Source organism: Grampus griseus, assembly GCF_964374135.1.
Source record: "Grampus griseus genome assembly, chromosome: 5".
In the NCBI taxonomy this organism is placed as follows: Eukaryota; Metazoa; Chordata; class Mammalia; order Artiodactyla; family Delphinidae; genus Grampus; species Grampus griseus.
Window position 1 is genome coordinate 40,545,752 of NC_138998.1, and position 26,267 is coordinate 40,572,018.

The 26,267-nt window shown below is 41.6% G+C and overlaps 1 protein-coding gene and 1 long non-coding RNA gene across 7 annotated transcripts in view; one reads left to right on the top strand and one right to left on the bottom strand.

Annotated features, from left to right (window-relative positions):
* B3GALNT1 (beta-1,3-N-acetylgalactosaminyltransferase 1 (Globoside blood group)) overlaps positions 1–780 on the bottom strand; it is a 32,496-nt gene extending 31,716 nt beyond the window's left edge. For 4 of the 5 annotated variants that reach the window (XM_082655097.1, XM_082655095.1, XM_082655094.1 and 1 more), the window contains exon 1: positions 351–496. The gene's annotated coding sequence lies outside the window, so the exon portion shown is untranslated. Of the gene's footprint in view, positions 1–350; positions 497–603 lie in introns of those variants that run through there. The other variant, XM_082655096.1, reaches the window with a different exon arrangement.
* Positions 376–18,940, top strand: LOC309822985. 2 transcript variants are annotated; one of them, XR_014296792.1, is made up of 5 exons: positions 376–516; positions 6,938–7,050; positions 14,863–15,014; positions 17,820–17,869; positions 18,366–18,940. It is a non-coding gene; the product is annotated as an uncharacterized lncRNA (long non-coding RNA). The 2 variants fall into 2 exon arrangements; XR_014296793.1 differs by lacking the exon at positions 376–516 and adding an exon at positions 865–989.
* Positions 18,941–26,267: the final 7,327 nt, after the last annotated feature.

The following is a 26,267-nucleotide window of genomic DNA, read 5'->3' on the forward strand; positions in this document are numbered from 1 at the left end:
CTCTCTCTGGCCAATTCGCCCATTCTCCTCCTTAGGTCCACATTCCTCCCCACCCCTCCCCAGGAGGAACAAGCCTCCCACAATTCGGCTGCTGGGCCCTTCCCTAACTCCTTGTCAAGGCTTTACCCCAGGCCTGCTTGGGGAATCCGACACCGAATCACCGTCCCCGTCCGCTCCCCCGCCGACCCGCCCAACTTGCTTCGTGCTGCTCCCCGAGGAGACGGGAAGGGAGTAGTCTGCGCGCTGGGGCAGAGCAGGGCGGACAGCATGCTCCTCTCAGCCTCGGCCTGGCCCTACCACGCACCCCGGCGCTCCTAGGTGTCGCCCGCGGCCCCACCTCCCGCGCTCACCTGGTGGGGGAACAAATAGTCGCGGAGGCCCAAGCGTCTGGGCGCGGCCGCTCGCGGCTCAACCCCGGCCGCGCTCCGAGAGAGGGCCGGAAGAGTGGGCGGCGCCTCCCGGCCCAGCTGTCCGGGCCTCGGTGTCCCGGAGGAGGGCACGTCACCGGCGGAGCAGGTACCAGCGCCACGCCCGCCACCCAGCCCGAGGGCCTCCGAGGCCTCCGCGCCGCCCCAGCACCCACCCTGGACCACACTCACCCACCCGCGTGGCGCGCACCGTGCTCCGACGTGGGCGGATGGCCTAAGCTCCAGCCCCGCGCGCACACGCAGCCTCACCGCAGCCGCACGCGCGGCCGGGCGCGCGCAGACCACGCGCCGGGCCCTAAGCCCCTTGTCCTCTCGCTCGCACGCACGCACGCGCGGGCCCTGACCCCCCAGGAGGGCGGTGTCGCGCGGCACCCAGGCCTCCGCGCTAATCCGGGCGCGACCTCGGGATTCTCGGCTTCACCTTGCATTCCATGCACCGGGGTGCTACGTAGTCATTTTACATTTGAGCTTGGCAGCGGTTAGTCGATGGGCTGACCTCGGGAAGGATTTCTGTTGAAGACTCGCTTCTCTTTGCCCCGGCTTGCCCTGTTTTCAAGTTGCGTAAGTGCCCGGCCTCGCGGCAGTCCGGGAGGTATTTACTTACTAAAATTCGCACAGAGCTATGAAGGGAAGAAGACATCTTGGGAAGTTCTTTGCTCTTGCAGACGAAATGCGCGTTCTCCTTCTAGAATCAATAGAAAAAGAAGGCTGGGGATACGTCGGGGTTGCAATGGTCTGGGGTGTGAACAGGAGTCCCGGGAGTCGCATGCTCTCGAGAAATGCCTCTCAAAACCCTCCTTTGGTCTGGAGAATTCAAAGGTCTGTCCCACCCTGAGTTGTCACTAACTGTTGCTTCTTGGGAGGAACGGAGAAGCTTTGAGGCGCGGGAGCTGAGTGTGCTGTATGGGCTCTGGTTGCACCGGCCTCTGGGTGGAGGTTGTTGAATTAATTCAGAAATAGTATTTACTCTCCTCTCTTGGCACCCCTGAAACAGTGCCATCTGAAAACAGTTCCCCATTCAGGCCGCTTGTCTGTGGCACGGTGAACAGGTCGGCAGAGGCATCACGGTGTGAAAAGTTGAAAGAATAGTTCAGTGAACAGCCATGTACATTCCTCCGAGAATGAATAACTCAACATTTTGCGGTAACTGCTTTCTTTCTCTCTCGCCTAAGTAAAGACAAAGACATTCCCCTATGCAACCACATAAGAAACTAAATTACATCTAAGAAACTTAATAATTTGACATCACCTAATATCCAGCCCATATGCAAATTTCTCCAGTTAGCAAAAAAAGTCATATATTGGTTTTGTAGAAAGGTAGTCCCATGGCGTCCAGTTCTTATTTAAGGGATGCAATATCTTCTCTTACCGAATGGATAATAAGACAAATCTCAGGACTTTCTCTTTTAAGTTTCCTCTGTTTCCTGAATTGTCTATTTAATCTTTTTTTTATTGTTTTAAGCTCTTTCAAGTTAAAGACTTTTTTTCAAATTTGTGTGGATCTCTGCTTAACATTTACATTAAAGACTGCTGCTAGTCAAAAGCAAAAAAAAAGAGAGTCCTGTGAAGATTCATGCATTGTATTTGTTATGGTTGTCTCTCTCTTTTTTTTTTTTGGCGGTATGCGGGCCTCTCACTGGTGTGGCCTCTCCCGTTGCAGAGCACAGGCTCCGGACGCGCAGGCTCAGCGGCCATGGCTCACGGGCCCAGCCGCTCCGCGGCACGTGGGATCCTCCTGGACCGGGGCACGAACCCGCGTCCGCTGCATCTGCAGGCGGACCCTCAACCACTGCGCCACCAGGGAAGCCCTGGTTGTATCTTTTAATGTGGAGCAATCCTCCACCTGTTTTGTTTTTGTGGTATTAACTTTTTAAAGAGTCTTTTGGCAGAGGATTCTACTTTCGCAATTTGTCTGACCTTGTTTTCCTCCTGATGTCATTTAATTTTTTCTCTAGATCCCATATTTCCTGTAAGCTCGAAGGAAGGTTGAGAGGTTTGATTAGATGGCAAAAATCCTTCTAAGATGGTACACTTTATGAGGTGCTCTTATTGTTTTCCATCAGCAAGAACATAATAATAAATATTAAACCCCTGTTATTTTTATATGCATAATATTAGGTTGTCCCAGTATCAGTGGTCACTGAAATCTGAAGTGTTCTCCAGATTTCTCTATTAAACTACATTTTCTCTTTTGTGGTTAATAGGTAATCTGTGGGGTGGAGACTTTGGATCTGTTTGGAGGAGAAAGTCTTAGATCCCTGCAAGGAGGACATGGGTTACAAATCCATTCACCTAGGTGGATAGAGTAATCATCTGGATCATTCTGGTACCCAGTGTTAGGTGCTTCATTGAATTAGGTACTAGCTTCATTCAAAGAACAGTAAAACTCTGGACTCTGTGGAGTTTGGGCCACTGTAGGGTTCCTGTGGATAATTCTGGTAAAAGCAGTGATACTTTCTACAAGGTCTTGTGATGTCTGTTTTAAGAAGGCTTGATAAAATCCAAGAGGAGTTTCCTATATGTAACTGGGCATACCTGAAACTAAACCCTCAGTTCCATTCTAACAACAGAAACAAATCAAGAATATGTAATACTGTGTGTAAACTCTGTCTGTGATCACCTGGTCTCTGGCTCATATCAAACACCTGGGGGTGTGAGCTCATCCATTTAAGCTTATAAGCCCCACTGGGTGAGATCTATGTCAAGTTTACTCTGTATAACAATGACCACTTCAGCTCCCACAAGAGGAGTCTCAAAGGGCATCTTCATTCCACAGACAAATGTAGGGGTTCTAAACAGAGAGCCTGTATCTCCACTTTTATAATTTTTAGTGAGTCAGTCAGTGGATCACATCAGTGTTTTTTGTTTGCATCAGCAAATTCGTGTCTGCTCATGCCTCTGCCAGTTGATCTGAATTTCATCAGAGTCAGCTTTCTAAAAGTCCAAGGCAGAAGCTGCAAGGCAGAAGCTAGACTTGAAAGTTATGTTGCATCATTTTTGTGACATTTTATTGGTCAATAGGAAGCATAGGACTGTTCAAGATTCAAGGGGAGGGGATCAGACAAGGCATGAACACGAGGAGATGAGGCTCACTGCGGAGTCGGAGGGAAAATATTTGGAAAGGAGCTACCACACTGCTCTAGGCCAAATGCAAACTTAGATGTGTAGTATTGATCATAGTGGTGCTTTGCTCAAAATCAGGTGGGTCTGGATCATCTGTTTAACTTCAAGCCTCGTCATAACCACCCATCCCCAATTGTGATCTACACATTTACGTGAAGACTATAAATATGGGCCCCCATTTCTTTTTTTTTTAATTAATTAATTTATTATTTAAGTTTGGCTGCATTGGGTCTTCGTTGCCACGCACGGGCTTTCTCTAGTTGCGTCAAGCGGGGGCTACTCTTCATTGCGGTGTGTGGGCTTCTCATTGCGGTGGCTTCTCTTGTTGCGGAACACGGGCTCTAGGTGCGGGAGCTCAGTAGCTGTGGCTCACGGGCACTAGAGCACAGGCTCAGTAGTTGTGGTGCACGGGCTTAGTTGCTCCGCAGCACGTGGGATCTTCCTGGACCAGGGATTGAACCCGTGTACCCTGCATTGGCAGGCAGATTCTTAACCACTGCGCCACCAGGGAAGTACCCCCCCCCCGTTTCTTTTTGTTTACAGATTTCTTGGTTCAACTGCTTCTCCCTTACAAAAGCATTGTTTTTTTGTTTTTTTTTTTCCCTATGGGAAGGAAAAAGAATAGGGGCGTGAAATGTACATTTAAAAATTATTTATGGTATTTTGGAGGTTCTCTGAAAATAATAGAGGTGGAAATAGGAGTTAAAATGGGTGTACAACAAAATTATTTGTGGATAGTAGCAGTGTAAGTCTAGGCACTGGACTTCTTTGACACTGTGTAAATATTCGGATCTGAATCCCTGGTTGTGATTCTTTTTCTGGCTCCAGCCCTGGCAGGTAGCTGTGCCCTTTGCAAAGGGTAAAGTGATTGCTACCTGCTGATGCCTTTATCACAACCATTCTTCACCTCACCTTGGCTGACACTTCACCTCACTAAGTAAAGGAAATCCATTGGTAACAAAACTAGGAAGGGTCCATTGCAAATAGAGTAATATACGGAAAAAAATAGACCTCTGTATTTGGAAGGATGCTTTAGGACACTGATATTATATCTTACAAATTCTGTATTTTTATTTTTGAAAAGTTATATTCCGATACCTGTTTTTAAAATGTTTTGAATGTCCTATGAATAATGAGTGGATATATGTGCTCATAGATGGCAAAACCTCCCTAGAATGCAAAACAGAGCCATGGACAGCAGACTAGGGGGACGACATCCTCTCAAGTGAAATGATTGGGAAGAAAAGGTCCAGGGCTTCCCTGGTGGCGCAGTGGTTGAGAGTCTGCCTGCCGATGCAGGGGACACGGGTTCGTGCCCCGGTCCGGGAAGATCCCACATGCGGAGCGGCTGGGCCCGTGAGCCATGGCCGCTGAGCCTGTGCTCCGCAACGGGGGAGGCCACAACAGTGAGAGGCCCGCGTACAGCCAAAAAAAAAAAAAAGAAAAGGTCCAAAACCTTCGAGAGCTTATTTCCTTCGAGGCAGTTTCCTTGTTCCTTGTGTAGCGTTTATTCAGCTTGTGATTCAGTTATCTATTGCATCTCATATATTAAAAATATCCATTTAATATTTCTCACGATTCTGAGGGTTGGTTGGCTGACTCCTCTGTGGTTTTGTCTGGATTTACTCACACAGTTATATTCAGCTATAACAGGGGCTGGCAAAAGTTCCTGTAAGGGGTGGTAGATCGTGCATATTTTAGGTTTTGTGTCTGTTGCATATTCTTCTTTGTTATTCATTGATAATTTTTTTTTTTTTTTTACAAACCTTTAAAAAGCAAAAGCTATTCGTAGCTCAAGGGCCCTACAAAGAAACAGGCTGAGGGCCAGATTTGGTCCGCAGGCTGTGGTTTGCCAACCCCTGAACTGGAAAGTCAGCTAAGCTGAAGGTCAAAGGTGACCTCACTTACATGTCTGGCACTTGGTGATGCCATCCACTGAAGGCCATGGTTCTCCTTCTGGAGAATCTTCAGGGCTTCTCGTCCTCCAGGGGCTCCATTGTCAGTCTGTGGGCAGCATCCAAGACAGTGGAGGTGGAAGCTGTCAGACTTGTTAAGGCATAGCTGGGGAATCACACAGGGTCCCATATGCCACATTCTGTGGATTAGAGGAGACCACGAGGCCAACCCAGATTGAAGGGATGGGCAGCCAGACTCCCTGTCAGTGGGAGGAGCTGCCGATGTCCTGGCCACAGCCAGCTTAACTAAGTGGAGGATTTCTGCTGTCCGCATCACCCAGGGAGATGGAGGGCTGATGCTGACCTTGACATTAGCTTGGCTCTCAGAGCCTTATTCAGATAACTTCACATTGAGTCATAAAACTATGGATTTCTGATCTCTGATGGCAGCTACTGTTCTTACTCTTCCTTTTGACCATATCACCCCACACTGTTTTGAATTCTGTGAGCACTCACTCATTTCCCTCAGTACTAGTTTATAGGTGTCTCTGCTAAGAGATATCAGCTCCTTGAAGGAAGGACCATGCCCTACCATTCTGCCTTGTTGTGATATATCTTCAATAGATAGGTACGGAATTTAATTAAGTAGCCTAACTAAGGTTTAACATCAGGTTATTTGCTTACTTCATAAAAGCAAAACTAATTTAAGAATCTTGCACATTACCTCCAAATTCTGGAAGAACAGCATGCACCAAAGAGTTACGTTTCACACCCAAATACTGTCTAATCAATCACATTGTTAAACTTCCTAGCAGTTTTCCAAGCATATAATCAAACGTTAGGAAGCAGTATGCTTAATGACAAGTTTGAACTAGCAATCAGCTTTAAGGACATATTACATTTTAACTCTGTCTGCAGATGAAAATCAAAATGTAGCAGCATAGGGAGCTCAGCTTGGTGCTCTGTGATGGCCTAGTTGGGTGGGATGTGGGTGCAGGCGGGGAGGTCCAAGAGGGAGGGGATGTGTATGCGTATGACTGATTCACTTCGCTGTGTGGCAGAAACTAACACAACATTGTAAAGCAATTATACTCCAATAAAAAAAATTAATACGTGGAGGAGGGGAGAATGTTAAAAATCTGAGCCCATTAAGAGTGAGGTTAAGGGGAGAAAAACAAATCCAATAAATATATGCTATCAAGTAAAAAAAAAAAAAAAGTAACAGCAGTTTGGAATATATGCCATGTATGTTCCAAGGCAGAAGTAATTCTGGAGAGAGTTTCTAATCTACAGTAAATGCCGCTACTAATTGCTTAGTTGAATTTTTTAATATGTGTTTTCTCCCAGATCTCATTGTAACTCCATCTTCTTCCACTTGATGGAAAGCTTTGACAATTTATTATGTTTAGAAGCAGCTGGGGTGTATTTCTAATTGATGATTTGTTATCCTGTATTTCTTACTTGACTATCCACATTTTTCATTCTCTTCAGCATTTTCCTCCAACATCTCCTGTCTCACTGAACTAGATGGATGGTGCTCCTTTTGTGCAAACGCAGGCAGTATTTCAGTCCCTCCCCTGCTTCTTCCTTCCATCGGACCTCAGGTACGTACAGGACTGATGCTAGATAACATGTATATGACACTTAAACATTAACAAAGTGTATTCACATATCTGTATCAGTTGATTATTAATACATCAGTCCTGTGGGACAGATGCTACCACTACCTTCATTTAGCAGGTAGGGAGACTGGTGAACAACTGTCCCAGAATACTTCAAGAATGTGTCCAAGCCAACTTCAGTACCTTCCTGTAAAATCTGTTTATTCTTCTGGATTTGGTTAAAGCAGCCCCATTTATCAGTCGCCCAAGTCTGACCCTCAATTCTTCCCTCTCCATTACTCCACATGTCCAGACAGCCACCAAGACCCTGTGGATTTTCTCTCTCTGAGACCCTGACCTTCTGATCCTCTGCTCCCCCAAAAGCCTCACTTCTCACTTGGGTTTGTGTCAGAGCTTTCTGTCTGCTCCCCTGACTTCTGAGTTGCCTATCTAGTCCTTCACATTACCATGAGGGCTGTCTTCCTCAAACCCAGATCTTTCCATGCACTTCTGGTTTTACGTGGGTCAGTGGTTCCCCACAGGGCACAGTCTAAAGGGTTACAAAGCTCATGAGACTGAGGAACTGAATTTTTAATTTTACTTAATTTAAATTAATGTAGCCGCTATATTGAACAATAAGGCTAAGTGGTCACCATATTGAACAATGCAGATCTATGTGAATCCCTTTTTGTCTGTCAAAACTCAGTTCAAACGTGGCTCAGCCTAAGGACCAGCTACACAATTTGTGGAGCCCAGTGCAAAATGAAAATGCAGGGCCCCTTGTAAGAAATTATTAAGAATTTCAAAACAGCACCAGCAGAGCATTAAACAAAGCACAAGGCCCTTCTAAGTGCAGGGCCATGTGTGACTACACAGTTTCCATGCTTATGCAAATGGGCAGTAGAAAAATTCACAAAGGGTATGAAGAAGCAATTTACAGAAGAGGAAATCTGCATGGCCAGTAAATATCTGAAAAGATGCACATTTTCATAGGAATCAAGGAAATGCAAATTAAAGCCACAATGAGACAGTTTTATACCTACTCATTGCCAGAAATTTTAAAGTCCAATAATATTAAGTTGTCAGGTAGTAATCACTGCTGATGATTGTATAAATCACTTATCTAATAAAATTGAAGATGTGCATATCCTGTAAACCAGTGGTTCCACTCTTAGATGTCTTCCCTGGAGAAACATGCACATGTGCACAAGAAGGTGTGTACAACAATGTTTATGACAGCTTTCTTTTAACTGAGAGGCATCTGAAACACACTAATATGCACAAATGGGAGGATTGATAAATAAATGCAGCATGTTTTAGGAAGAATTTCATGTAATAATTAAAATGGATAGATTAGAGTTATATCTCTCAGCTTGGATAAATTTCAAAAATATAATGTTGATCAAAGAAAGCAAGTTCCAGAAAGGCGTTATTTATGAATATGTTTTACAAATGTGAAAAACATAATTATATTATTGTTTGTAAATATATATATGTATTGTAAATATATATGTATTATAAATTTATATATGCATTATAAGTATATATATCATATATAGTAAACATATATAACCAAAGCACAGGAGTGATTACCTCTAGTGAGGGGTAAGGGGACAGAGACTAGGGTGGCACAGGGCACTTCACTGAAGCTACAGTGATTTATTTCTTAAAAAATAATCACTTAACTGAAATACACACAGACACACAAAGAAAATAATGCAAGTAGTAGAAGAAAGTGTGAATGAATTGCTATATAACATAAGAAAGGGAAAACCCCACAAAATATGACTCAAAATGAAGAAGCAATAAAAGATTCATAAATGCATTTATACATAAGCTTTTAAAAGAACACTTTTCATGAGGAAAAACTATAAGCAAGTAAAAAATCCTGACAACTTGGAGAAAATATTTGTAATGTCTATCATTAGAGGGCTAATATTTTCCCCAATATTTCATTATGAACATTTTCAAACATGTAGCAAAGTTGAAAAAATTTTGTAGAGAACACGCACCCTCTAGATCCTACCATCAACATTTTACTTGCTTTATCATGTATGTAATTTATCTCTATCCATCTGTCAATCTATATTATTTTTTGTTGTGTTTCAAAATAAATCACAAACCGGTATATTGATGCATGTATATTATTAACCAGAATTCAGTATTTGTTTAAGGTGTTTCTTGTGATATAAAATTTAAATAGAATGAAATACACAAATCTTAATTGTACGTTCTCTGATTTTTGACAAATACATATACCTCTGTGACTGAAACCTTGACCCAGAAGGCTAATATTAGTAATATATAAAGAGCTCCTAAAAATTGAGAGAAAAATGCCAACAGTGCAATAGAAAAATGAGTAAAAAATATGAACAGACAATTCCACAGAAAAAGAAATACAAATGGCCTTTAAGCACACGAAAAGGGGGCTTCCCGGGTGGTGCTGTGGTTGAGAGTCCACCTGCTGATGCAGGGGACAGGGTTTCGTGCCCCAGTCTGGGAGGATCCCACATGCCGCGGAGCAGCTGGGCCCATGAGCCATGGCCGCTGAGGTTGTGCATCCGGAGCCTGTGCTCCACAACGGGAGAGGCCACAACAGTGAGAGGCCCGTGTACCGCAAAAAAAAAAAAAAAAAAAAAAAACCCACACACGAAAAGGTGCTCAGCCTGCCCATCGTAAGAGAAATATTTTACAATGAACAATGTGAAAAGGAAATTAAGAAAACAATTCCATTTATAATAGCATCAAAAAGAATAAAAATCCTTGGGAATTAACTTAACCAAGTAAGTGAAAGAGTTGTATACTGAAAACTATAAAACATCGCACAGAGAAATGAAAGAAGACACAAATAAATGCAAAAAACATCTTGTGTTCATGGAATGAAAAATTTAATATTGTTAAGATTTCAGTACCACCCAAAGTGATCTACAGATTGAATGCAATCCCTATCAGAATCCTAACATTTTTTGCAGAAAAATACATCTTAAAATACATGTGGACTCTCATGGGACCCCAAATAACAGAAACAATCTTGAAAAAGAAGAAAAATGTTGTAGGTCTCACACTTCCTGATTTCAAAACTTATTACAGAGTTACAGTAATTAAAACACTGTGAACTGGCATAAAGACAAACATATAGACCAATGGAATAGAATAGAGAGCCTAGAAATAACCCCTCATATATATGGTCAGACGATTTTCAACAAGGGTGCCAATACCATTCATGGTGAAAGGACTTTTTCAACAAATGGTGCTGGGAAAACTGGATATCCATTTCCAAATTAATGAAGTTGGACCCTCATCCAACATCATATATAAAAATTAACTCAAAATTGGGAATTTAGTGGTGGTCCAGTGTTTAGGACTCTGTGCTTTCACTTCAAGGGCCCGAGTTCAGTCCCTGGTCGGGGAACTAAGATCCCACAAGCTGTGTGTTGTGGTCAAAAATAAATAAATAAATAAACAAACTCAAAATGGATTGAAGACCTATACATAAAAGCTAAAACTATAAAAACTCAGATGAAAACAGAGAACAATCTTCATGACATCAGATTTGGCAATAATTTCTTTGATATGGTACCAACAGCATAAGTAACAAAAGAAAAAAAAAAGACAAATTGGACTTCATCAAAATTAAAAACTTATGTATGCTAAAGGACACTATCAATGGAGTAAAAAGGCAGTTCACAGAATGAGAAAAAATATTTTCAAATCATATATCTGATAAGGATTAATATCCAGAATATATAAAGGACTCCTAAAAGTCAACAACACACACACACACACAACTCTAGTTCAAAAACGGGCAAAGGACTTGAAAAGACAATTCTCCAAAGAAGATATACAGATGACCAATAAGCACATGAAAAGATGTTCAACATCACTAATAATGAGGGAAATGCAGATCAAAACCACAATGAAATACCACTTCAGACCCATTAGAATTGTTATTATCAAAAAACCCGGAAAACAAGTGTTGACAAAAATGTGGAGAAATTGGATCCCTTGGGCGTTGCTGGTGGCAATGTAAAGTCATGCAGCTGCTGTGAAAAAAAAATATGACAGTTCCTCAAAAAATTAAACATAGAATTACCATATGATCCAACAGTTCCACTTCTGGGTATATATACAAAAGAATTGAAAGCAGGGATTTGAACAGATGCTTGTAAACTAGTATTCATAGCAACATTATTCACAATAGCCAAAAGATGGAAACAACCCCACTGTCTATCAATGGATGAATAAATAAACAAGATGGAGCATATACATACTATGGAATACTATTTAGCCTTAAAAAGGAGTGAAATTCTAATACATGCTGCAGCATGGATGAACCTTGAGGATATACTGTTAAGTGAAATAAGCCAGACACAAATATACAAATATTGTAAGATTCCACTTAACATGAGGTACCTAGAATACTTAAATACATAGAGACAGAAGGTAGAACACAGGTTACCAGGGGATGAGGGGAAGGAGGAGTGGGGAGTTATTGTTTAATAGGTATAGAGTTTCAGCTTAGGATGATGAAAGTTCTCTAGATGGACAGTGGCGATAGTCAATGTGCACATACTTAATGCCACTGAACTGTCCACTTAAAAGTGGTTTAAAAGTTAAAACTTACGTATATTTTACTACAATGAAAAACATTTTAAAAAGTAAAAAATAAATTAAAACAAAGACATGCTAATTAACACTGAACTGAGTTGCCATTTCTCACCTATCAGATTGACAAAAATCCAAAACTTTGACTATGTGAGGCTGTGAGGAAACAGGCCTTCTCATTGCTAGTGGCAAGGCAAAAAAATGTAGTATAACCGCTATGGTGAGGAGTTTGGCAATGTCTAGAAAAATTACATGAGCATTTACCCTTTGACCCAACATCTGCTCATTCCAGGAAAGTCTCCTGGAGACATACTTGCAAAAATATGAAATTGTTATGACATATAGCAATTTATGTTTATGTCATAACATAAATTGTTATTACATAAAAATTATTATAATAGGCATAAAGCTACTTATGGTGGCATTGTTTGCTATAGTAAAAACAAAACAAAACAAAACAAAAACAAAACTGGAAACAACCCAAATGTTCAGTGATAGGGAAATGGTCTAGTAAACTATGGGGCATCCAAGTAATGGAGAACTACACAACTAAAAAGGAGTGAGGAAGGCCTCTATATATTGGTATGGAACTATCACTAGGCGATTGTTAAATGAGATAAAGCAAGATGCAGGACGGTGTTTATGTTGTGCTACGTTTTGTGTGAGAAACAGGTAAATAAATCATAAACATATTTGTGATATTTTTCAAAAGTAACAATGAAATGATACATCAAAAACTAATGAGAGGGCTTCCCTGGTGGCGCAGTGGTTGAGAGTCCACCTGCCGATGCAGGCGACACGGGTTCGTGCCCTGGTCTGGGAAGATCCCACATGCCGCGGAGCGCCTGGGCCCTTGAGCCATGGCCGCTGAGCCTGTGCGTCTGGAGCCTGTGCTCCGCAACGGGAGAGGCAACAACAGTGAGAGGCCCGCGTACCGCAGAAAAAAACAAAACAAACAAACAAACTAATGAGAACGGTTTCCTAGATTGGAAGAGAGGGTGCAAGATGAAGGGGCAAGGACAGAAGAAAAAGTTCTGTGGGTGCATTTTTGGCTTTGGAACCATATAAATGTTTATATAATTCAAAAATGGGAAAAAACAAATCCCTAAAATTGAACACAAATGGAAACAAATGAACTTAACCATATATCAATTTGATGCCATAGTGGCATAGAGAAAATAACTCCTTATTTAAAAATATAGGATACCCTTAGTGGCGTATAGTCTAAAGAAGAAAAGAACCACAAAGAAATTTTATATTGCATTCTTTTTTGTAACACTAATAGTGACATGATGTAGGAAAAACAACAAATAGTTGTGTTAATGCTATTAGAAACTTAGATTTCCACAGCAAGAGAAAAGAGATACAAGTGTAAAAATTTAAAAGTTAAGTAAAAACAGGATAACGACTGCAACAGATTGAAACATCAAATATATATAAATCTGAATTCATGATGATGCTTTAAAAACACACTGGTTACCATTGGAGGTTGCTAGATTACTAAGTCACTACTCTAAACATTGATGAATCAAGGGAAAAACATCAAGGATCCTACCTTTCCCATATAAATGAAATAATTAATGAGGAAAAGTCCTCTTTTATAGATGAATTTCAGCTAATGAATAAAGAAGCAGTGATAGAATAGCCCTCCACCATTTTGCAACCTCTAATGAAATAAAGGCTATCTAGCTACCCAAAATATTAGGTAAAATGTTGATAGGGAATGTTAAAGTGGAGAAAATTGGCCGACACCACGAGAACCCAAAGACCTTTAGCAACAATAAAACTAGAACAGCTGGTAATGTGTGCCTCGTGGTAAAATGTAATTTGAAGCACACAACACCATTGGTGAAGTATTCTTGGATAAAAATCTAATCAGGCTTCTAGATCTAAGTCTATTTTATAGAAAATATAGGGGTTAGAGCAAGAATTAACAGTTAAAGCAGTGATAGGAGGAAAATCAATAGCCTAAAATAATATTATCAGTAAAAATCGAAGATTGAAAAATAAATGAACTAAAATTTCAATCCAAACCTAGAAAGAGAAGAGTAAAATAAACCAAAAGAAAACAGGGAGAAGAAAATAATAAAGATTAGAAAGCAGAAATTAATTATTACAATAGGAAAAATAAATAAATCTTTGGGAAAAATAATCTAAATTGTTCTTTGAAAAAACAATTAAATAGACAAACCACCAGCTAACCTAATCATGAAAAGAAAACAATGGAGAAAATATACAAAACAAGAAATGACAAGGGATATGTAAGCATTGAAAGAGAAGAAAATGTTAAACATTTAAGACACCACTCTGCACAGCTTCATGCAAATACATTTGAAAACCTAGTTGAAATAAATAATTCCCTTGGAAAATAAAAATTTCCAAAATTGTCACTAAAGTTTAAACAAATCAATTTTCAGAGAAGAAATATCGAGAACTACCTAAAATGCCCATCTATATAAGATGAGTTGAATAAATGATGGTACATCCAAACAATGGAATACCATGCAGCAAAGATCTCTATGTACTGATAAGGAGTGTTTTCAAGGAATATTTTGTTAAATGAAAAAAAGCAAGGTATAAAAGAGTATATTTAATGTAAACATATGAAAAGGAGATAAATAAGACTACATATATATTTGCTTATAATTTTTAAAAATATAGGAAGGATAAAGCAGCAACTAACAAAAATGTTGAAAATGAAATGCAAGTTCTTTGAGTTTAGTGCTTTATATAGTTTTCTCTTTTGAACCATTAAATGTTTTGCATATTAAATCAACAAAAATTTAAAAGGCAAGTCCTAACATTGAACACAAACAGCCACAAATTAACCTAATTAATGAAACTATCAAATTGATACCATGGCCATTCAGAAGAAAGAATTAATTCAACTGACTTTTGAGCAGTGTACTCCCTAAATAAAATGTATTTTAAGTACAAAAAGAATTACAGAGAAATACTGATCTTTTCTTAGGTTTGTTTTTTATAATGATATCAGTGAAGAAATTTTGAAAATATTTTTTATCTATTATAGGTTAGAGAAAATTGTTGGAAACCAGGTTTTTTCTCACTATGGCATAAGGGAGATACCAGTTGCAATAGGAGAAGGTTAGGAAGAATCATTTTTTTAAAAATTTGATTTGATTTGCATTGGAGTTATCAATATTAACTCATGGTTTAATATTTTCTAACTCTGAAATTTTTATTTTCTAGGCTCCTGAAAAGCCTAGAAGCAATAATATTTCAATAACATTGGGCATACCTAGTATGCAGATGCTGACTTCTAAATATTGTTCTCCACTGAAAGGAACTCAGGTTCTTTGGAGAAATGGCTGATTCCAAGTCTGGGATACAGAAAGTACACAGTAAGTTGGGGACATCTGGTGCACAAACATGAGGAAGTGCTCACAATTAATGGGGACATGTCAGAGGATATAGGAGCTAGCTTAAAGTTGTTCCCGCTGGCCAAGTTTGTGATAAGTTGACCATCAAAAAGAATAATGATGGTAATGGTTATATTATCTTGAGTTAGAAAAGAACCCATTATTCCAAAGTGACTCAGAAAACTAAAAATAGAACTACCATATGACCCAGCAATTCTATTTCTGAGTATATACCCCCAGAAAACTAAAACACTAATTCAAAAAGATACATGCACTCCAATGTTCATAGCAGCATTATTTACAATTGTCAATATATGGAAACAACCTCAGTGTCCATCAACAGATGAATGTATAAGGAAGATGTGGTACATACATATAATGGAATACTACTTAGCCATAAAAAAGAATGAAATAATGCCATTTGCAGTATTATTGAGCAATAGGATATTCACATGTTATCATGTATCACCCACAGTTACTTATTGATTACAATACACACACACACACACACACAAACACACACCCGGAATGTGTTGAGACTAGTACGCTGATCTTTATAAACCTTCAGTAGCCTGGAAATGGGAGGAGCTCTTTTATGAGTTCTTCAACAGTAATCTTCATTGGAAGAAGAGACTTCCGTTTGTCTTTGGGTATGTTGTTTTGGAATGCTTCTACCTCTAGAGACATAAAAATATTGTTACTGAGGGAGACTGAGGCTATCAGAGTAGAGATGTTGAGAAGCTAAACCAAGTGCTTTATTTTGTAATGTAAATCTGGTGTGTCTTGCCCCAAAGAGGTATTTTAGCAAAGCCAAGACCTTGCAGAATTGTGTCTTCCACAGGAGAAAGGATTCTTTTCCATATTTGGATTTAGACTGTGCTCTGTTTGGTTATTATCGCTGGAGATGTGTGTATGTTCTTCTTTGTGGAGTAATGCACAGAGACTCAGGAGCAGAACCTCTAAAGCTGCAGGAGAGATATGCACACCTGATCTTCCTCTGGGACTTTGAAGTGAGCTGGACTAGGTCCAGTGTAGCACAGAGTGGATTGTGGATACACCCACTGATTCCATAATCCAGATTGTGCTGATACTAGGTTTTATGTTGTAATTGTCCTGAGGGGTGAGAGGGGGTGGAGCTCAGGATAACCAAAGCCCTGAGGGTTAGGGTGGGAATTCTTTTGAAGGGAAACATAATTCCACTGGCAGTCATCCACCTAAATAATGGAGTGTGTACCCATTATTCATTGGCTGTCTGCCCTTCTTATAATAGGTCCACAATTATAAATTCCTGGGGTGTAAAACTTCAGCATGGAGGCGGGGGGAACTAGAGAGGAAGGAGAACTTTTCCCCTGGTTTGGGTCTTGTTGAGAGTTTGGTGTGGACCTTGAGGCATCAAGATATTTGGGAGCCCAACTGGGAGGCAGTCAAGGCAGGGCGCACTGGGGGTGGCGTCTCTGAGAGAAGCCACTTCTAAGAGCATCTGGAAGGGCGTGACTGCCTGTGCTAAACTTCCCTGACAGCCTGTCTCAGCTATGCTGAGGTGATTAAGGGAAGGACCTGCCCCAGCTAGGGGAACGATGGTAAAGGGCAAAACACTACCTCTCCCCTGGAGCCAAAGGGGAGATAGCAGAGATGTTGCCAGTTAGCAAAGATACAAACATACTTTCCAAAGGGTAGAGGTCATCAGGCATAAATTCTGTGTGTCTGTTAATTAATGGAGTATGTACCCATTACGCATTGGTTGTCTCTCCCTTATAATAGGTCCACAATCTCCTATCAGTAATTCTGAAATCCCAATGAATTTGAAAAAATATTTTTTTCATAAGTTTGCAACTGTCTCATCTGGTGGCAAAACTTGACTGGAACTTATGTGAGATTATTTATACTCTTTATTTATCTCACTTGATTTCTGAAAATGTATATGCTTTGCTACAGAAAAATTGATGTGTTTGTTAATAGGGTACTGCCTCGGAGTTCTCTGGGGCCCATAAATCTGAAAAATTAAAAACCTGAAAACTGCTGAATTCCAAAACCTGTCTGGCCGCAAGGGATGAGGATTTAGACCTAGATATGGGATTTGTAGCTGTATGAACCTTCCTTTAAGCTGGGGATCTGCTTCAGGACCCTTAGGGAAGCAGGGCCTGTTTCTTTTGATCCTTGGATATAAACTCCACCCCACCCCGCCTCCTGCTCTAGGATAGGACCTGTGCCTAGTCTGCACAGGTTTAAAATATTTGAATGTGTTGCCAACAGTAAAAACTCAGGCGGTTACACATAAACGTCTAGATTTCTAGTGTCTATTGGGAAGTTGGAAAGCTAGCAGTATTGACTTTGCATTCTGACAGATCAGAAATTTGCTGGGACTGAAAAGCAGCTGCCCTGTTTGCTGGGAAGATTGTCTATTTGCCACAGTTTCCACCACTCTCAACTATGATATGAGACTCAACTTAGTCACAACCTAGAAATCCATCTTTCTTTAAGTTGGTAGTTATTAATATATATATATTTTTGAGAGGGATGGACAGGGGTGGTGGGGCAAAGGCTTCTAGTCACCCTACTCACATCATTTATTTTTATTATGCCTCCAGCTACTGAAGGCATTTCAGTTTTCGATACCTACTGTACCCCAGAATCAAAGCTTTTTCCTCAAAGTCCCTGGACTCCACCTGGGTTGCCATCCTAGCTGTAGCTCTGACCCACCAATGACCTTAAGTTGACAGAGCCCACGGCGTTTTCCATAAGGGGCTTGCTCCCCCGGACTCACTCCTTGTCTGTTCCTTTCTCCAGGCCTGGGATATCTTCCCAAGAACTGGCTGTCTTCACCGAAGCCCTTTCCAGTAAGTGCATTTCTTTCCACCTGCCCTGTAGATGCCCTGTAGCTTTTCAACCTGTGCCAGCTGGTGCCGTTCTCACTCTTACACTGTGGTCCTGGCCCTGGTGGCAAGGCGTGCTGCAGAATGAGTGACCCTCTCCTGCGTTTCTGGCTTTGATGAGGTGCTCTGTTCTGATCCTAAATGATTTCCTGTTCTTTGTGTTTCCAACCCCCGCCTGGTCACCTGTATTATTATTTCCCCTCGAGCCAGCACTTTTGTTAACCCCACTGCATATCTCAGCCAGAAGGACCCAAGGCCTTCATCCTGACACATGATGGAAAAACAGCACTCAGCCAGGAGCTAGGAGATCTGGCCTCTACTCCCAACTACACCCTTGTTGGTAGAAAGTCCATGAACAAATCACTTTCCTCTCTGGCCCTTGGATTTCTCAATTGTAAAATGAGGCAATTTTGCTGTAGGTGTACTCAATATCTTTTTTTTTTTTTTTTGCGGTACGCAGGCATCACTGTTGTGGCCTCTCCCGTTGCGGAGCACAGGCTCCGGACATGCAGGCTCAGCGGCCATGGCTCACGGCATGTGGGATCTTCCCGGTCCGGGGCACGAACCCGTGTCCCCTGCATCGGCAGGCAGACTCTCAACCACTGCGCCACCAGGGAAGCCCCTAATATCCTTTTAATCCTGCATACTGGGCATCCCCCTCCCAGTGGATAAAACATGCTTGATTTATTGGTGTGCAGCCCCCTTTTTTCCTGTTGGTCTTGGTTGGAGGAAGAAAACATTGGTCTTGATAGAAGAAAACATTCATTTCCTTATTTAGTGCCTGAGGAACCTCTCACATAATAGTATACCGTATGTACTCCAGAACTGGCCTCTCTCCTGGGTGCTGACATAGGGCCTGAGTAAAACCAGATCCACCATCTGGGAGGGGCTGGGCCCCAGACCTTAAGATCAAGTGCTGGGCAGGCAAGTGCTCTGGAGCAGTGGTCCCCAACCTTTCTGGCACCAGGGACCGGTTTCGTGGAAGACAATTTTTCCACGGATGGGGGCAGGTGGGGGGGGATGATTTCGGGATGATTCAAGTGCATTACATTTATTGTGCACCTTATTTCTATTATTATTACATTGTAATATGTAATAAAATAATTATACAACTACCATAATGCAGAATCAGTGGGATCCCTGAGCTTGTTTTCACTCGCCACTCACTGATGGGCTTTTGATATGACTCTGCAAGCAATTGATTTATTATGGTCTCTGCAGTCAAACCTCTCTGCTAATGATAATCTGTATTTGCAGCCACTCCCCAGCACTAGCATCACTGCCTCAGCTCCACCTCAGATCATCAGGCATTAGATCCTCATAAGGAGTGTGCAACCTAGATCTCTTGCACACGCAGTTCACAGTAGGGTTCGGGCTTCTATGAGAATCTAATGCCGCTGCTGATCTGACAGGAGGCAGAGCTCAGGCAGTAATGCGAGCAGTGGGGAGCGGCTGTAAATACAGGTGAAGCTTCGCTTGCTCACCCACTGCTCACCTCCTGCTGTGCGGCCTGGTTCCTAACAGGCCACGGACTGGTACCAGTCCGTGGCCTGAGGGTTGGGGATCCCTGCTCTGGAGAACAACAGGTGGAAAGAGGTGTAATTTAACCTCATCATCACTTTACATTTCCTGCCAGGTAGTCTGCTGCTGTTCTTGAGGTCAGAGATAGGCCTCATTTCTCATGGAGAAGGGCAAGAGCAAGGATCTCTGTTTGGATCACAGCTTAACCACTTACTGCTGTGTGACCTTGAGCCATTTACTTCACCTCTCCTAGTCTGAAAAAGAGGGCAATTACAATGCCTTCTGCATAGGAATGTTAGGATTAAATGGGATAATGTATGTAAGGCTCTTAGCACAGAGCCTGGCACATATTAAGTATCCGAAAGGTGTTATATACCTTAATCATTGTTAGCACACTTTATTTCCCAACAGCCTCTAGGTCTATCAGGGAAAAATTGTATTCCATCTCAGGAGTATGAAAAAAAAAATCATTCTCAAAAATTAGCTTATGAAGAAGTCTCTCCCATTTAACTCTTGCCCTTTGCCCTAGTGGTTCCCACTGACAACCTGAGTAGATACTTTTAGCTATATTTAATCAGAGAACAATTAAAAGCCACTACCAGAGCTCCATTCAACCTAGAAAAATCAATTCCAAACTAAAAATCCAGTTTTATTGTACCTTTGCATGGAGCTCATAATGTAAGCTACAGATATTCTTAAAGCTCTTCTTTGAATATAAGAACATTTAGTGATCATGACATTTCATTACTTTAAAAAAAAGTTTCTTCCTTGAGCAACGAACAGGAATATTTTATTGAATCCAGTGAGGATTTTTCTGGATTTGTATTTATTTTCAATCACACACGTAACACTTTAATACATTCTGGTAAAACAATTCAAACAATGCAAATGAAAAGAAAGTGTGAAAGTCCTTCTTAACACCATCCCCATTAGAAGTAGCTTCCCTACCCCAGTGGTAGCCCGTCTTTTCACCCCTATCTGAGGGGATTAACCCTGACTTGTCTGAGGAAACTGTAATGGCCTCCCCTGAGGCAATTGCCAAACAAGGCAATGTGGGTTCTCCTCATAACCCACTCCCACTACCCCTCTCTGCTTCTAGACCTATAACTAGACTCAAGTCCCAGCAGCCCTAAAAGTGAGTTGCAAAGTGTAACCCATGAGAAGGTGTGCTATACTCCAAAAGAACTAATTTGAGTTTTATAATTTGTACAGAAAGAAATCTGGAGAATATGTTTGGGAATGGATATTAAGGTGTGGGATAGTGGTGGAAGGAACATAAAGTTGGATCTGGCCACATGTGTTGCTACGGTCTCTCTAAGCAGAAATTCTGCATTTAATATTGCAGCTTGAAGTGTTAGGAAGAGCTCTAGCAGTTTGCCTGCTTTGCTGGCTGAAACATGGATCAAAAAGGGGCCCACGATGAGCAAATTAGAAATTAGAAATGGTAGACATGCCTTGGTTTAATGTAGAGGGAGGGATTCAAAGGCTTAGGGAGTTTGGAATATTAGACTGGATTTGTCATTTAAGACCTACTTACCCACACTGGAGGGTCCAGAAGATATACCAGTCATCACTACTGCGAGAAATAAATTTGAGAGAGGAGCCCCAGCATTCTTAAAGAGTTCTGTGACTGGTCTTCTCTGTACACCAGACCTTACAGTGGGGACTGTAGTCACTGAATTGGGAAACCTAAGGGCAGTAGGATCTGTGGATGGCAAGGGCCAAATTGCTACATTCAACCCTCCCTGTGGACAGAACTTTGAGCATTGAACTAAGTTGTTCACTTTGCTTGGAAGGAGATGTGGCCTGACATGTGATTATATACTCGTTCATGGCTGTGGCCAGTGGTTTTCCTGGATAGTCAGGGACTTGGAAGGAACATGATGAGAAATTTGGTGACAAGGAAATCTAGGGAAGAGGGATATAGATAAATGTCTCTGAATAGACAAAAACATGAAGGTATTTGAGTCCCATATGAATGCTCACCAAAGGGTGACCTAAGCAGAGGAGGATATTAATGATTAAGTAGATAGGATGACCCTTTCTATGGAAACCAGTCAGCCTCTTTCCCAGCCACCCCTGTCATCTCAACGGGCTTATGAGCAAAGTGGCCATGGTGGCAGGGATGAATGTTATACATGGACTCAGCAACATGAACTTCAACTCAACAAGGCTGACCTGGCTCTGGCCACTGCTGAGTGCCCAATCTGCCAGCAACAGAGACCAACAATGAGTCCTAGATATGGCACTGTTCCCCAGGGTGCTCAGCCAGCTGCCTGGTCGCAGGTTGATTACATTGGACCAATTCCATCATGGAAGGGGCAGCATCTTGTTCTTCCTGGAACAGATCCGTTCTCTGGATACGGATTTGCTTTCTTGGCACACAATGCTTCTGTCAGAACTACCATCCTACTTACAGGATATTGTATTTACCATCATGATAGTCTACACAGCATTGTTTCTGATCAAAGGACTCACCTCACAGCAAAAGAAGTGTGGCAATGTCCCCGTGCTCATGGAATTCACTGGCCTTACCTGTTCCCCACTATCCTGAAGCAGCTGGCTTGATGGAATGGTGGGATGGCCTTTTGAAGACTCGGTTACAGCATCCACTAGATGGCAATACTTTGCGGGACTGGGCCGAATTTCTCCAGAAGGTTGTGAATGCTCGGAATCAGTGTCCAACATATGTCGCTATGTCTCCTAAAGCTAAGATTCATGAGTCAAGGGGTGGGAATGGGAGCAGCTCTACTCATTATTATCCCTAGTGACCCGCTAGAAAAATTTTTGCTTCTTGTTCCCATGACCTAATGCTCTATTGGCTTAGAGATCTTAGGCCAGAGAGAAAAATGCTTCCACCAGGAGACACAATAATGGTTCCATTGAGCTGAAAGTTAAAATTGCTGTCTGGCCACTTTGGACTCCTCATGCCTCTGACTCAGCAGGCAAAGTAGTGAGTTACTGTGCTGGCTGGGACAATTGATCCTGACCACCAAGAGGAAACTGTACTTCTACACCACGACAGAGATATGGAAGAGTATGTCTGGAATACAGGAGATCCCTTAAGAAGGCTCTTAGTATTACCATTCCTTGCGATTAAGGTCATTAGAAAACAACAACCCAATCCAGGCAGGACTACTAATGGCCCAGATCCTTCGGGAATGAAGGTTTGTATCACTTCGGTGTGTAAGGAACCACCACCAGCTGAGGTGTTTACTGAAGGCAAAGGGAATATAGTATGGGTAGTGGAGGAAGGTAGTTATAAATACCAGCTATGATCATGTGACCAGTTACAGATATGGGGACTGTAACTGTCATGAGTATTCCTCCTTATTTTGTTATGCATATGTGTGTGTATTTTAAAACAAATATCTTTGTTTTCTTCCCTCTCTTATTCCCTAATTGTGTAACATAAGATATATTGACTTTATATCACAGTATTTAAGTTATAGGATATCAAGGAGAAGAGTAAACATCACTCAAGGACATTATATTACCTCTTCTGGGGAAGGGATTAGTACGTTTCTGGTTACACACAGAACAGTTGTATCATGTTAGGTGGAATTATGATCTTGTTAATGTATTTTTTGGAGATTAAGTATAGTTTAAGAAGGTGCATATGAGTGCCAGGTTGACAAGGAGTGGACTTGTGATGATTAATTTTGTGTGTCAACAATACATAGGGGGACTTCCCTGGTGGCTCAATGGCTAAGAATCCACCTGCCAGTGCAGGGGGTGCAAGTCTGAGCCCTGGTCCGGGACGATCCCACATGCTGCGGAGCAGCGAAGCCCATGCACCACAACTACTGAGCCTGCGCTCTAGAGCCTGTGAGCCACAACTACTAAGCCCACGTGCCACAACTACTGAAGCCCACACGCCTAGAGCCCATGCCCCACAACCAGAGAAGCCACTGCAATGAGAAGCCCGTGCATTGCAATGAAGAGCAGCCCCCGCTCGCCGCAACTAGAGAAAGGCTGTGTGCAGCAACGAAGACCCAACGCAGCCAAAAATAAATAAATAAATAAATTAAAAAACACACAGAACAATACATACAGTGCCCAGATATTTGGTTAAACATTATTTCTGGATGAGATTAACATCTGAAACAGTAGACTGAGTAAGGCAGATTGCTCTTCCCAATGTGGGTGAGCTTCATCCAATCCACTGAAGGCCTGTATAGAATAAAAAGCTGAGTACAAAAGAATTCTTTCTCTCTGCCTGACTATTTTCAAGCTGGAACATCAGTCTTCTTCTGCCTTTGAACTCTTGGACTTGGAACTTATGCCATCAGCTCTCTGGGGTTTCAGGCCTTTGGACTTGGACTGGGACTTACACTGTAGGCTCTCTCGAGTCTACAGCTTGCCAGCTGCAGATGTTGGACTTCTCAGCCTCCATGACTGCATGAGCCAATTCCTTAAAATAAATCTCTCTCTCACCATGTGTAGATATAGATGTAGATATAGATACAGATACAGATATAGATGTATAGAGGTAGGTATCTATTTATGTATTTAGAGGATATATATTTATTGATTGTGTTTCTCTGGAGAACCCAGACTATATACTAGATAACCAATGCACTCCTTCTTTCATAAAATACCTGGTCAGGGAGAGCTTTCCTGTCATACATTTACAACAGCCTCATTCTTTGTAACTGCTGCATGATATCCCTAGTTCTATGGTATTTTGAACCATTTCCTTTTTAATGGGTACTTAAGTTCTTTCGGTGCTCTGTTCTCAGAATAACTGCTCACAGCATCATTGCAGAGTGGGTTGCTTCCATGATAGACTGAGTTTTGCTGAGTCAGCCCTGGCCACAAGGTGGAACACACATGAGAGGAAAATGGAAGTATCTTCCACAGTGAGTTTTTGTTCATCCTGTACCTTAGGAAAATAGCTCCCATCCTTGTGGCTTTGTGACCTTGTTTTGCCAATGTCAAAGGACATTATTAAAAAAGCAAAATAAAACAAAAAGCTTTCTACCTGTTACCATCATAATTTTTTTTAAAAGCCATTCTAACATAAAAGCACAAAGACAACCTTAGAATAATGGATGGTCAAATTGGATAAATTCAATCTTATTAAAAATTCACAGCACTGTCATTTTTCTCTCTGTGTCAGCAGGTGAAAACTCTCTCACTCGCCTGTTTCACTTTCCATCTGCATTAGAAGGAACTGCCTTAATATTTTTCTGACTTCTAAATTAACAAAGAATTGGGAAGAAAGCTAAAGTGAGACCTTCTTGCTCTCTTTTTTTTTTAACTTTTTATTTTATATGGGAGTATAGCCAATTAACAATGTTGTGATAATTTCAGGTGCACAGCAAAGGGACTCAGCCATCCATATACATGTATCCATTCTCCCTCAGACTCCCCTCCCATCCAAGCTGCCACATAACATTGAGCAGAGGTCCCTGTGCTATACAGTAGGTCCTTGTTAGTTATTCATTTTAAATATAGCAGTGTGTACACGTTGATCCCAAACTCCCTAACTATCCCTTCCCCCCATCCTTCCCCACCCTGCCCCCCAGTAACCATAAGTTCAGAGAACTTCTTGCTTTCTAAGAGGGAGATCACAGTCTAGTAAAAGAGGGTTAAAGATGTTTCCTTGGACTCGGGCCTAGGAAGTGATTCTAGGATGAGTTGGAAAGAATTCAAGCCTTAGTTCCTGAGACCTTAACCGAAAGGAGGCCTGGGATGAAAAGATGAGCATGAAGTGGGTGTGGGGTTGTGTGAAGAGATTGCAAACCCATTGGAGATGAATGGTGGTGTGGTCCACAATGGAAATCAAAGAGCTGTCGTAAAACAATTAAAGGTACTAGAATGACCTATTTAGAGAATAACATCTGAATCTATTAAATCATCTCTATTCTGCTTTCTTTAACACATTTTCCTTCTCTGGCATGGAAAAACTGTGAGGAGAGACTTTCCTAGTGGTCCAGTGGTTAAGACTCCAAACTCCCAATGCAGGGGACGCAGATTCGATCCCTGCTCAGGTAACTAGAGTCCACATGCTGCAACTAAAAGATCCTGCATCCTGCAACTAAGACCCAGTGCAGCCAAATAAATAAATAAAGTGTATTTTAAAAAAAAAATTATATATTTTTTATAGCTTATGTGAAGTGAAAAAATTGGTGGTTGTTTTTTGAAATAAAATAGCCAGTTTTATTGGTTGTAGCAACTGTTCTGTTTTAAACATAAAGAGAGGAAGGGGAAGAAATGCTAACCCTGCACATGGACAGGTGCTTTCTGTGGTTAGAAAAGTCCCTGGAGCATTTAAAGCCTGGAGCATCAGTTCAGCTAGAGCTGTGGTTTTCCCCACTCTAATCATACCCAAGGTATCGGGATGCAGGGTGAGACCCCAGCTGAACATCTGTGATTTTCAGTCAATTCTGCCACCCTCAGAACCAGCCGTTTTGTCTCACTGATCCTTCATTCACTCCTCTAAAAAAATTGGGGTAATAAGATTGCCTTATGTGACAAGAGAATACAGTAAAATCCCTCTGAAAGTTATGAAGTGTTATACAAACAAATTATAATATTTACAAAACCCATAAAGCAAGGGGTGGGACAAGGAGTGGGCCAAAGCTAGGTCATATGATGACTTTGTGCAAATTACAAAAAGATGCCCCTTTGGTGGACACAGCCCAGTGCCAGGACACATAGCTGGCTTCGTGGAACTTGGGCTGGATTTCAGCCCTAACTTATACCCTCAGTGGCATGCCAATGTGCAATGAACTGTTTTCAGAACTTCATGTGGCAGATCCAGAGGTCAGGGCCATTTGTTCTGGGCCTCAAGTTCAAGGGAGTCTCAAATTGTGACTTCCATTCAGTAGAAGTA